General features: G+C 44.3%; 1 long non-coding RNA gene across 1 annotated transcript; it reads left to right on the forward strand.

Moving 5' to 3' along the window:
• Positions 1-7,706: 7,706 nt before the first annotated feature.
• Positions 7,707-13,769, forward strand: LOC113566064. Its single transcript, XR_003408921.1, has 3 exons — positions 7,707-7,772; positions 12,750-12,829; positions 12,885-13,769. It is a non-coding gene; the product is annotated as an uncharacterized LOC113566064 (long non-coding RNA).
• The last annotated feature ends 269 nt before the right edge of the window (positions 13,770-14,038 follow it).

A 14,038-nucleotide genomic window follows, 5' to 3' on the forward strand; every position in this document is an offset into this window, starting at 1 on the left:
ATCCGTCAAAAACAGCTGATGCCAATACAGTACATTTGAGAGGAAGATTTATACATTTTTTTCTTATAATGGATGATGAAGATGTAGCAATTATTTCGGCCGTGTTTCAACAGCAAGATATGCGAACAGCCCGATAGCAGCACCAGTTCTGGTAATTTTAATCAGTCAGCAGAACAGATACGATCTGCAATCGCAAAATATTGTTTAGACCATAATGCAAATTATAAACTTATTTATTTATATTTCTCAGCACTTCCAATAGGTTAGGTTAGGTTAACCCGGACGGCCCTCAGCGGGGCCACGCATAGGCCAATATGGCCCTTAGTTATCCGGATGGGGGGGTGTATGAACCGTCGCGGGAGTGTTAATGTGGTTTTAAAAAGTCCCCGAGAATCGAGGTGTTTTTAGCATAGGCCAGCAGTTCCTGAGGCGTCCTTTTGGAGGCATCTTCCAGTGATGCCAACACTGGGGCGCCCAGGTATCTCCTCCTTGCCCTTGAGAGAGCCGGACAGTTGCAGATGAGATGTTCCAGGGTTTCGATAGCCCCAGGTTCCTCACATTTCCTGCAACTGTCTCTGTTGGTGATGCCTAGCTTTGCTGCATGTGCAGCCGCCAGACAGTGACCTGTTAGTATTCCCACCATCAGTCTGCAGTCCTTTCGTGGTAGGTGCAGTAGGTAGTGGCTAAGTTTCTCGTTGCGCTCCTTGCACATTATCTTCGAGGTTCTGCAGGTGGTGGTACTCCTCCACCTGCTATCAGTCTGTGCTCTAGCCTGCTTCTCTAGATCGCCTTGCAGCGTTCTGAGGGAGACAGGCACGTTCTCGGTTCTCCTATTCTCCAGCCCGACGCCCTCCTTAGCTAGTACGTCCGCCGCTTCGTTTCCTTCGATGCCCTGGTGGCTGGGAACCCAATAGATCCGCACTGTCTTTGTCGTGCTTAGGATGTCTAATGCCTCCCTGCTCGCCAAGACACTTCTGGAACTGACCACGGACGACTGCATGGATCTTATCGCCGCTTGGCTGTCGACGAATAGGTTGACCGCATCGTGTGCTCGTTCTGTGAGGAGAGCGACCTCCGCTGCTTTCCCGATGGCAAAAACTTCTGCCTGGAATATGCTGCATGGGTCGGGTAGCTTATACGACAGCCTTATCTCGGGGTCTGTGCAGTATAGGCCCGCTCCTACTCCTCCGTCCATCTTGGAGCCGTCTGTGTATATATTGAGGTGCTCAGTTTGGTCCCTTCCAATCTTCCAGTCTTCAGGTCCCAGAGATGTGGTTGTTTTGACGTCAAGGCAAGTTTGGGGGGTCATGTAGTCAGTTGATCTGGTCATTTCCCTGCCGATTGAACTATGCCCGTATCCTTGTGGCGATAGATTTCCTGATGCTATGAGGCGTTGTGCTGCCTTTCCCGCAATCAGGCGAGCTTGAATGTCCAGGGGGTCGATTCCGAGTATGGTTTCGAGTGCTTTTGTTGGGGTTGACCTCAGCGCCCCTGTAATACAGAGCAGAGCCTGTCGCTGAGTCTTCTCCATAAGCTTATGGTATGTCTTCTTTTCAGTAGCCTGCCACCACACTAAGGCTCCATACAGCAGAGTTGGTCGCACCACCGAGATGTAGATCCAGTGCATTAGAGCAGGTGACAGGCCCCATGTGCTGCTGAGCATCTTCTTGGATGCATAAAGCGCAATGGTAGCCTTCTTCACCCTTTCCACTACATTGGGCCTCCATGCCAGCTTGCTGTCCAGTACTGTGCCTAGGTATTTCACCTGTGATTTTGGGGTCAGCCTAGTTTGGTAAATTTTCGGGGGGGTCCATATCGGTACCTTGTACCTCTTGGTAAAGAGGATGAGGTCCGTCTTGTCCGCGTTGATACTGAGTCCTACCTCTTCCGCCCACTCACGTATCTCCCTGAGTGTACGTTCCATTAAGGAGCTGAGGGTCGATGGACATACACCCGTAATAAGTATGCTTATGTCATCTGCATAAGCTGTTATCTTTGGGGCCTTCCTTTCAAATCTCTTGATGAGGTCGTCGACCACCAGATTCCACAGTAGTGGCGACAGGACTCCACCCTGAGGTGTGCCTCTGTGTGCCCCCTTTACCATGGAAGCAGTGCCCCACTCCGATTGCACCCGTCTGCAACTTAGGAGGTTTTTGATCCAGACGTTGATTGCAGGGTGTATGTTATTCGCTTCTAGGCGACTTGTTATTGCGGTTGTGGCCACGTTGTTGAATGCTCCTGAGATGTCCACAAATGCTCCCAAAGCATACTTTTTGTTGTGAAGGGCGCTCTCGATGGTGGCTACTAGCGAGTGTAGTGCCGTCTCCACTGATTTCCCTTTAGTGTAGGCGTGTTGGTTTGTTGACATCAGTCCCTCTACCTCATTCCTGATGTGCAAATCCAACAGCTTTTCTAGTGTTTTTAGTATAAAGGAGGTAAGGCTTATCGGTCTGTAGTCCTTGGGACTCACGTGGCTGCACTTTCCTGCCTTAGGGAGGAAGACAACTCTCGAGGTTCTCCATTGGATGGGGATATAGCCTGTGCTTAGGCATGCTGAGTATATTGCGAGGAGCCATGGGGTGATAACCTCTTTGGTCAACTGCATCATGGCTGGGAATATCCCGTCCAGTCCTGGTGCTTTTATGCCCGCGAAGGAGTCTATGGCCCAGTGTATTCTCTTAGTGGTTAACAGACCTATTGGAGGGTGGTGTTCCTCGGTTGCTAGGTCCTGATGCTCCTTGGCGTCAGTGACCTCGGTGCATCCAGGGAAGTGCGCCTCCATTAGTGCTGTTAGGGCTTCTTTGCTGCCCTCTGTCCACTGTCCGGTGTCTAGTTTTAGTTGGCTCTGTACTGTGGGCTGCTTTGAAAGCAGCTTCCGAAGCCTGGCGGTTTCGGGCACTTTCTCGATGTTGGAGCAGAAGTTTCTCCACGAGTTCCTTTGTGCCTTACGTATTTCCTTCTTGTAGCTCCTAAGTAGGATTTTATATTCCTCATTGACAATCTCCTCGTTCGCTTGTTTGGCGATCTTGAAGAATTCCTTGAGGTTGTTCCTTTGGAGAGAGAGATCTCGGTTCCACCAGAGTGGCTTGGACCTCCTCTTCGTTCTCGAGGGTTTGCACGATGCATGGTAGGCGTTCAGTAGCTCGTTGGATAGGGTCTTTAGGGACTTCTCTATATCCTCCGCGGATTTCACTGAGCCCGGATTCGCGAGCTTCGAAGTAACTGTCTTTTTAAACTTTGCCCAGTTTGTGTTCCGGGGGTTTCTATAGACTGTTGTCTTCGAAGGATGTTTGAATTCGCACTTGAACTGAATGTACTTATGGTCTGAGAAGGATGGTCTATCGAGGACCCTCCAGCTAGATACCGTAGTACTGTTTCCCATTGCAAGTGTTAGGTCTAGCACGTTGGATGAGGTCGGACCTACGAAGGTGTGCTCCTCCCCAACGTTTGCTATATATAGATTAGTTGCTAATATAAAGTCTAAGAGTGACTCACCTCTGTCATTGATGTCGGTGCTTCCCCACACATTATGGTGGGCGTTGGCGTCCGTTCCGATGACGAGTTGATAGTTTTTGGTGCCGGCTTCTGTCACCAGGCTCCTGAGTTCGTCGGGTGGTGCGGGTCTGTCGTGAGCCATGTAGCAGGAAGCCACCAGAAGGCGCTTTTCCTCACTTTCCAGCATCACAACCGTCAGGTCATCCGTGCTGTAATGAGACATAAGGTAAGCATGGATTCCCTTTCGTACGAGTACGACGGTTCTGCTCCTGCTTACCGATGTTGAGTAGAACAGGTTATGATTTGAGGACTTTAGTCCGGCCACTGAATTGCCTGTCGCAATCCAGGGCTCCTGGACTAGAGCTATGTCGGCGAGCCCTTGCTCCATGGCGATGAGGAGCTCCGCCGACGCTACCTTGCTTTTATGCAAGTTGAGCTGCAGCACACTCAGCATGGGTGGCTGGCTCGCTTGCACCTGACGGGTTGACTACCAGCGTCAGGTCACCGTCTTCCTCTTCTTCATCCTCAAGCGCCAGACCCTGGGCGGCCTCCACGATGGACTCGTGACCTAGGTCCTTTTCCACCTCGCCTGCCTGCAGGGTATGCGCGTCCTTGTCCTCAGGGTGGCGCTTTTTGAGGCGCAGGTAGACGCTACCCATGCCCCACGCCATCTTCCCGAACTTGGGGTATAGCAGATCCTCTGCTTCCTTGTTTATTTGGAGGATCACACACTGGCCCCCCTCGTTGGGTAGTGGGCTACCAATGTGTAGGATCCTCCAATCGGCCGTTGGCACGTCCGCGTTTTGCCGCTGAAGGAGCTTCAGCGCTCGGTCCCCCTGGATCGTGATGGGGAAGAGTACCTTCGCCTTAGGCTTGGACGGGATAAGCTCCCGGTCCACAACCTCCAGCTTGGCCCCCTCCCACATCGCCTCCAGTTGGCAGACCGTACGCGTCAGCCACCTTAGGGTTGGGTCATCATTGCACTTCAGGATCTTAACCCCATTTAGCCACCCAGCACCATCGAACGTGGGCATTGGGGCCGCGGGGTTTTCCTCCATCTGTGCAAAGAGTGCGTCGACAAGACGCGCGTGCACCAGCTTCCACTGTGCCGCTGACATCTTGCCGTTTTCTTCGCTGCGGTCAATGAGTGCCACGATCAGGTGTCGTTTGGTCACCTCGCTGACCTTCGCTTTCGGCTTCTTGGCCGTTTTCGGTGGAGGGGCTGCACTCCTGGGCCCGCGTTGCCGCTTGCTCGCTGGAGTGTCCTTAATGGCACTCTCAGTCGAGCGTTGCCTCTTGGTGGCCATCATCTCCTCCACCTTATTGGCATATTCGCCATTCGACGCCCTCATCTGTGGCATCTGGGCATAGTGTAGCCGACCCTCCTCTACTCTCTGCTCGGCCCAGGCTAGCTTGACCTTCTCCTCCTGGGAGATGTCTGCTTTGCCTTGCAGCCGGCTTTTTATGTTGAGGGCCGCTTTGTATTGCGCTTTGGCCTTCATCCCCTCCTTGGAACGCTTCGGCCCTTCCCTACGCAGGGAGCTGGTGCCTGGTTCCGGCGAGCGGAGAAGGCTCTCTTCGTCCGTCCTGCTTAGAGAGAGCACGCTCTCCAGATCCGTGTCTGTATCGACTACGGCATCTGTGCGGCTCAACTTGCAGGGCACGGAGTGAGTTGTTTTTGTTGTTGTTGTTGTGGCAGTTGCTTTACAACTGACCTGGCCTGCTCCCGCCAAGTCTGAGGTGTGACCGCTGGCGACACGCAGAGAGGACTGCTCCTCCCCGTGCCCGCCGGTGGTAGCAGTCACGCTTTCCACCGACGTTTGGGTTGACATCCCAACCCGTGCTTTCTCCTTCTTCGACTCCATAGTTGGCCCGAGGGTCCATACTGGTTAATATTTTTCGGGGGGACCACCCCCTAGCGTTTTAGGCCTGACCGCCAGGCACCTCTAGCCATGGCCCTGGTTCGGTTCCCCCGACTTTGAATCGGGAAGACGCCGGACCATAGCCTTAGCTAGACACTGCATTACCCCGGACAGAGCAAGCGACAGTGCATTACCCTTGTCCGGGGTAATGCAGTGTCCATTGCCCAGCCGGCACCCTCGTGGAGGGTTCAGCTAGAGGATTTTCGCCAGCCAGCACTTCCAATAAATCATTCTGTAATTTTTTTTGCGTGTGGATGAGGCTATCTTTTCCTGCCTCATATTATGTTCTTCCTTCTTCCTGTGAAGGTCCTTCTGCTCTTCGAATCGCTCTCTGTCGATCTCTGCCATCCAAGTGTCTACTTTTTTGGTTCGCTTTGGCGGGGGCCTTTGTTGCCAGAAAAGGTGCTGGAGCTACATGATCCGTCCAGACTACATCCATCCAACTCGAAAAAAACTCATTATTAAAGAATAAATTATGCATAACATAAAGCATTTACAGAGCATACAAATATTTGTTCTATGTTGGCAGTCGTCCGCCATTTATTCGCCACACACTTGCAACTTCAGCCTGGCAGACTAGGCCATGCCGCATTCAATCTCATCGCCAGCCTTGAATGCATCCGAGCCATTGGGCATGATTGTTGTTTTTTTTTTTGTCACAATCATTGTTTACGTTTTGAAATTTCAGTGTATACCATTATTTCGTTGTGAATGAAAATTATTCAGAGTTGCATTTGAATACCATCTGCTAACTATCGCATAGAAACGTGCGGTTTAGGAGCATCCAAAATGGATGGTGGACTAACTGGGAAATTTTCGGAACGGCAAATCCTTACGGACCATCCCCGAAATGGATGGTGGATGGTCGTCAGTGTGAATAGCCTATAAGAATACAGCGTGATTAAAATGCCTTTTATTTTTTCAATTACTTGTTTTGAAGCAAAACGACGGCAGAAATTACGTGATCCAAGAAGATCCAGACATCTTAGATGCAACAATTGTGTATTTAACATGTCTGACGAACTGTGAGTAACAGCATGCAAATTGAAAATTAAATTGCCAATATGCTTTCTCCTGGATATAAAGATAAACTGTAATTTTGAAATAAAAAATTAATTTGCTGCACTTATATTTTAAAGTCCAAATTAAATGGGGTGGGAAACAGATGTTCTTGCCCAGATGTTCTGTTAACCGCATTTTACTCACAGTCTGAGCTGTTACATGCGCATTTGTGATGTTATACGCCAAAATTTATTTCTTTCCAACGTTTCGATAACCAAATCGGACTGCCTCAGCTGTTTGCACCAAAACGAAAATTGTTGTTGACCTGGCCAATTTTTTCCGAGGCAAATTTGAGGTTGGTTAAAATAAAATTATTTATAAAGAAAGCACAAAATGAATTACCCTGATATAGGCGTCAGGTTTATCTATTCATCTATTTTTTTCCTTTTTCCTTTCGTTTTGTTGTATAAAAAGCCGTTTACTTTTCATTTCGTCAACGAAAATGTTCTCGTTTTGAAAACAAAGAAATCTTGCAGAATGTGAAAACGGGAGCCCCAATTTATTTGATTTCAAAAGTAAATCGGTAGCCTGTGGGAGCGATGAATTGGAATGTGCTGGTTCCTGGACGTGTTCCGACGTGAAGTTTGAGTCCACTTTCTAAAAGTTGTGTACCCGCCTGACAACACTTCGCAACTAAGAATGTCCGGTGTTAGCCAGGTCCCGGTAAGCACAACAACATGCAAATGCAACACTATCTCAAAAAAGAATGTCGAGCTTACTGCGTAAGCCTCTAACATTTTGGTATGTTAATAGCAGGAAAGTTAGTTTTTTGATTGAGTGGAAAGATTTGATGGAAAGATTTTGATGGCACGTTGGGCTGATTTGGGAGGTTTATGGAGGGCCTATTCTTCTTCTTAACCTTAAACTCTTTAATTTAAAGACGCTTATCTTAAATGAGGCTATCTCCCTGGCATTGGAGAAATTAAACTTCTGCTACTGCAATGCAGACCATTACGTTTAGCGATAGCATCACCCACGAGGCCTTTTTCAGCAGGGGACACTTGGATGAGCGTTCTTAAAGAAAGCACAAGCCGACGCACGAAAAAATAATTCAATTACGTTTTTACACATTGTAAAAGGCATGCAATCGCGGTAAGAAAAGAGAACGAACGATAACGATATTTAGCCGATGGTTTTCAAATGCAACCCTAAAAAACAATAAATGGCAATACAAAATATTTCGGGCTTAGACATATTTCTAATCCTATTTTAAATTTAAAAATTTTCAAGGCCAAAAAAAGCCAAAAATACACCTGAAACAATACAAAATGGAGGCAGTGGATACTGGTGGTTGTGAGTTTAATAAATATATTTATGTTATTTATTATTTGTTATATTGTAGTATTGTTATTTTAGTATTTTCTAGCCATATAAAAAAAAATACACGCATGTTGAAGTGGAGTGCGGGGATGGAACATTTTGGCATGAAAGATTAGGTAGAGGCGGCTCAAAGCTCGCTCGGAGCCCGTCACACTTAGGCCGGTTTCGGCCCGTTGCATAAAGACGAATAAAGCAGATATCGAGCTGAAACTTAATATATTTGATAAATCATTTGACCACGCCTACCACAATAGCCCATATATGACAAGAAGCGTATACGTGATCATAAAGAAAAGTTGTTAGAGATATAAATGTATGATATACATTTTTGTATGATTTCTATGTAATAGTGGTAAATATAAAACAGGTTTTTGGATAAAGAATTATTATTTTGATTAAATTCTTCCCTAATGACAGGTATAATTTTTTTTTTTTTTTCTACTATTTAAGTATTTCTAACAATTTATTGTTAATGTTCTGTGAGAAAACGCATCACTGCGCTGCACCTCTTTCTGCCAAGTTTGCAGAGCTCAGTGGTGCGCTTCCTATCTATTGTCGGCCATGTTTGCGAGTTATGTGACAACATGACGCTGATCGCCACCTATCGTATATTATTCGCTTGTATTGTTATTTTATGATTAGCTTACAGGTGGCCATTGGTATACGAATATCCTCCTTATGTTGGAGAGGGGGGATTTTAGTACCAGATCTGGCCAACTCGTCTGCTATACAGTTGCTCTCAATGAGCTGGTGGCCCGATTCATATAACGCTGATAGCAAATTGCTGAGCCATTTTGTAATGAAATCTGCGGCAGTCTGCCACGGTGGCCGAGTTCGAGGGAATCGCTTTTAGCTTTAGTCGCACTTAGCTTGGCTGTCACCATAAGTGTTTTTTCGAGTTGCCGTAACGGCAGCTGCATGAAGGCAGTTCAGAGCTTCCTTGATTGATATGACCTCTGCTTGGAAGAAACTACAGTGGTCAGGGAGCCTGAAGGAGTAACGTATGTCTAGCTGTTCGGAGTAGAGTCCTCCTCCGACTTTATTGTCCAGCCTCGATCCGTCTATAAATATGTTTAGGGACCCCTCTGGGCCTGGAAGTCCCTCGAGCCAATCGTCTCTATGAAGGATGATTGTATTGATGGGAGAATCTGTGTACTCTATTGGAACTTGATAGTCCGTTTTTGCTGGGACAATGTTGCTGTTATTTAGTGTGGATGAGTGACCTATGTGCTGTGGTACCCATATCTGCCCGCTCTTTTCCTGCAAGTTCAAGGCTTTGTAGGCATAAAATGGTATTGAGCGCACTATTTGGAGTACTGCGAAAAGCTCCAGTTCGCTGAACTTTACCCATTGGACTATGCTTGGGTTCATGCCCCATTTTAAGCCAATCCCTTTTCTGCATGTGTAGAGCGCTGTCGTTGCCTTCATCACTCTATCTTTGACACTAAATGTTTTGTCAATTAACAACCCTAAGTAATGGGCACTGTCGCTGAAGGAGAATAAGACTAGTTTCGTTTTCGAGCCAAGCTTTAATGTTATTAAGTCGCAGAGTGTTTGCGGGTATTTCCCCGCAGAATAGATAATTGCAACGTCGTCCGCGTATGCCGCTACTTTGCAGCACCTCGTCCGGACCTGGCGATTTAAACGGTTAGAATCTGTTTTACTGCCCAGCTGTTCTGTTTTTGACGGATGTATTCCATCGAAGCTACCGATCCTTCTTTAGGATGGTTGTATACCCGGGGAAATGAGTATATAATAGAATGTGTGGGGACTCCTCACTGGAGTTGGTCCACGTACCATCAAGAGGCCCTTTTTTTATTTTCTTTTTTGTATATTTCTGATTTTATAGTCTACCCATTGTTTCTCCACAGTATCGCTTTTAGCTCTGTAGGAGAAAGTCCTGCAGATTTTACGAAGAATGCCTATTGATTTTGACCACCAGGGGGCCATCTTTTTACCCCTTGGTTTGTTTGGGGGAATGGTGCCGTGAAGGCTTTGTTGCATGCTTCCGTGAACCTTTTCACAAGACGATTTAGGTCGTTCATCTTGTCTGGGCATATGACCCCCTTCCGCCCCCACAAAGGACAATCTGTGGCATCCACAGCTTAGAAGATACGGGAAAAACGCACAATCATAGAAAATTACCATATCTACCAGGATGACGAATCTTGATCAGATCGGATTATTATTTTAGCCAAAAGTGACAAATCAATTTTCGGTCGATACGCAGAGCCCGACGACACGTTCGGACTGATTTTCTGTCGCTCTCGCATGCACTCTTTTTCAATGCTAGCGCCGTCTGCCCTAGGAGAGCGTTACTGACTAAGTCCCGGGTATAAATGTAAAGTTGCGGTCGCAGCAGCAACTCACAACGTTCCCTCTCGTTATATATTAGATTTGATCTATTTGCTTTTTTTGTTACATTTCTTATTTTTTACATCTCAGCCAATTAAAACTAAAATGGTAAACATTAGATAGAAATATTATCGATATAAAGCTTCGGCACTCTGAAGTAATCTTACTTATTCTTAGAATATTATTTTATCAATTCGCTTCAAGCTCTTGCTTAAGCCGGTCGTGTTTTTCTTGCTCCTGAATTCTCTGCCTCTTGTTTAAATATCATACAACATTGTTGTAATTTTGTTTTGGTATATTTGGACGTTGACATGCAATGACTGCATCTTTCAAGAGGCGTCGCAGTTACTGCACCGTCAAGTGGCCCGTGTGAAACCAGCAGAAGGCTGCTACGCGCGGATCCCAGGCAAAACGCAGCCCTCCTCCCGCCCAACCGACCGAGGGGCGCTGCCGCATGACGCGCGGTGCCTAGCCGAACCAAACGCCAACATGCAAGAAAGATAGCTATTAGACTAACATTCGAGGAAAAGTAGCACTAAACTTACTAAGAAACTAAGCATGCAATCAAACTTAAAATAAAATACCACTACAGTTACTAATAAATAGAAAGGTGTGCAAGGATTAATAATTTAATAAGAGGAAGAGAATTAGTGTTGGATATAATATGGTAGAGGGAATTATAATCCGAGCATATGACCCTAAACGGTTCATGCAAGGAATAATTCGATCTACAAAGTGGAAGGAACAACGGTATAACATTTCTAGTCAGTCTAATAGGAAATATATCATCGAATCTCTTTTATATTGATTATAATTTATGTTAATCACCAGTGTTTCGTTTGTAAACAAGTGTTTAATAAAAATATAATATCGCAGCGTAATAACCAGGGACCGTAAATAATCATTTTTTTTTTTTAATAAAAAAATCTCTTGCTTTTAATGGACCTAGAAAAACACTATTTACACCAAAATCTTTATTTTTGTACAATCTCTGCATTGCCGCCATGATTTGTAAACTTTTGATTTTTTACGATTTTCTTCACAGATAATCATTATATTTGACAACTAATTAAACGTATTTCCGACAACAAAACCAAAAATAACAAAACATTTTAATGTATTTTCAAAAAGAAAATTTTAGCACAGGGTGTAGCTTTGTGGTCCTTTGACAAGGATATGCGATAATATTGGCGAACATTCTAGCACAGAAGCTGTAAATTCCTGTTGAGTTTTATTTTAAGCGAAAAAAATAAAAATCATAGATAATCATTATTTTTGAGTTTTTTTTTTTTTATCAAGAATAATGATTAATTAATCTAGGTTAGGTTAGGTTAAGGCGGTAGCCGGGAGGGGGGATGTAAGCCTCCCGCCCCGAGCTCACTTGGACCTATAGAAGGTCCGTTGTGTTGCCGCGTGGGCATGTGCCCCATCTCGTTGCCTGAACCGTGAGAGCAGACTACTGCAGGATTAAGGGCAGTCCCATCCGGTGGCTTGGATGTACATCGAATCTTCTAGATTGGATTCTGTCCAATCTCTCTAACCGTAATCAACGTGTTTTTTTTTGTAATGTGTTGTCAAATATTGTTAATGTTACTTCAGGAGTGACACAGGGAAGTCATCTGGGCCCGCTTGTGTTTATTTTATTTGTGAATGACTTTACTCAAGTTACAACATACTCTACTACACTAATGTATGCTGATGATGTTAAAATCTGTCTGCCTTACTCTGATTGGTACTTGCACACACGCCTTCAACTGGATCTAGGTGAACTACTCTTGTGGAGCATGTTAAACTAATCTTCGTTTTCTGAACCTTTCTAAATTCAAACTTATTACATTTTACCGTCATGCTCCACATTTTGTCTCATATTTTTTAGGAAATCTCGTCCGTGAGCGAATTTCGAGTTCAAATGACCTCGGAGTCCTTTTTGATCATAGGATGTGCTTACAAGCTGCAACAGTAAAGCTAAGGGTGTTTTAGCGTTCATTAAGCCTTGGTCCAAGGAGTTTGACGACCCGTACGTAACGAAACAACTGTATATATCATTAGTACGTCCGATATTGGAGTATTGTTTCTGTGTGTGGAGCCCGCAGTATAAAGAGCAGCAGGTTGTTATTGAATCTGTGCAAAAGCAATTTTTAATTTTTGCCCCTCGTAACTTTCACTGGGACTCGGGTAGAATCTTGCCACCCTACCGGGGTAGACTAAATCTAATTGACCTGTCGTCGTTGCACCATCGCAGAATATGTTATGGGGTAATGTTCGTGCACAAGCTCATTCTTGGGATTGTTGACTCCAAAAGAGTCAGATTGACTTGGCCGTTCCATCTAGACCTACCCGTACTTTTGGCTAATCCGCTTACCGATATGTAGGTCTAATTATGCCCGACATTAACCCTTTAGGGTTATAGGCCATAACTATAACTCCCTCTGTCATACCTCATCCCCTGAACAATCCCTTAAGCTAATAGCATGCAATATTTATAATCACCCAAAATTTAACAAACTTTTAACTTCTCTTCTTTCCTCCTTTTGTAATTAAGTACCATTATTAGCAGATAATTGTTAGCTAACTAAATAAATCAAATATTTTTAGACGCGTGCGGACACTATATGCTTGCATGGGAGAAAGCGAAGGGGAAGTATCCTTTGAGCCGAATCAAATAATAACTAATGGTAAGCGGCAGTATTGTCGCAAAGAACCTATTTTGACTTCTTTTTTGATTTTCAGTGCGCTTTTCACATGAGCCTGGATGGTTGCAGGGTACACTGAACGGTAAGACAGGACTCATTCCGGAGAACTATGTGGAACATTTGAAGCCATACAATTAAATCATGTGATTATAGCGATTCTTCTGCTTTTAACGTATGTCTGTAAGAAACGCTATGATTATATTGATTTCCGCATCTGCCGATGATAAAGTAGAAGTAGGATGAAATTCAACAACAAAAATATATTGCTTGTACACAAATTTTTTGTATCTATACGTTTTTAACTATCAGCAAAGATTTACTGACTTACTGCTTTACGCTTCCATTTGTTGCTTAATTGTAATAAAATAATTGTAACAAATTTACAAAAAATGTATGTCTATAAATATTACAACATTTTACGGCTTATAAAATATTAAAACTACGAGAATAAAAAAGGGGCTAAAAAGGGTAAAATGTTCGACCATGTTATGTAAACCACAGAACTATTTATTAAATCCAGACGTATCCGAAATTTGTAAAAATAGTATAAGATTCACTGTGGAATGAATTTATCAGCATATCAAATATACCAAAAAATATAAAGCCAATACGCATTTTTACCCTGCATGACTCTTGTACTATACCCACCAGAATATACAAAAAATATAAGGTTAAAACAAGGAACACATTAAAGGACGCGGATTAGCTTCCATACACACAATGAAAAATAATGATATGCTGAATCAAAATATATACACATACATACACACCATGAAAACTTATAATATACTGAATCAAAATATGTTTGTTAACATGTTGCCAAAAATAAGTGTGTTTATATCAAAATTATATATGATTTACCTATGAATCTAGAATAAATGACAACTAAGCTTCTTTTGTAAATGAGCCTTTGTACTTTCAGTTATTAGCATGTCTGAAATTAAAAAAAAATAAAGCCTAATATACAGAATCTTTTACGTGATATTATTGATTATATCTTTTACAGTGATATTTATTGGGCCACTGTGCCAGACGACGGATGCTGTCGATGACGATCTGTGTAGACGATCTGCTATGCAGACGAGCCTCCCTCGCGGCTCTTGGGATGCAGAGATTAAGAGCGTAGGGAGAAGCAAACAATCAATAACAATAACAACAAGCTGCGCTAGGTTCAAAGATCTGTTCTCTTTA

The sequence above is a fragment of the Drosophila persimilis genome, unplaced genomic scaffold (assembly GCF_003286085.1).
Source record: "Drosophila persimilis strain 14011-0111.01,24,50 unplaced genomic scaffold, DperRS2 tig00000477-arrow-pilon, whole genome shotgun sequence".
Classification (NCBI taxonomy): Eukaryota; Metazoa; Arthropoda; class Insecta; order Diptera; family Drosophilidae; genus Drosophila; species Drosophila persimilis.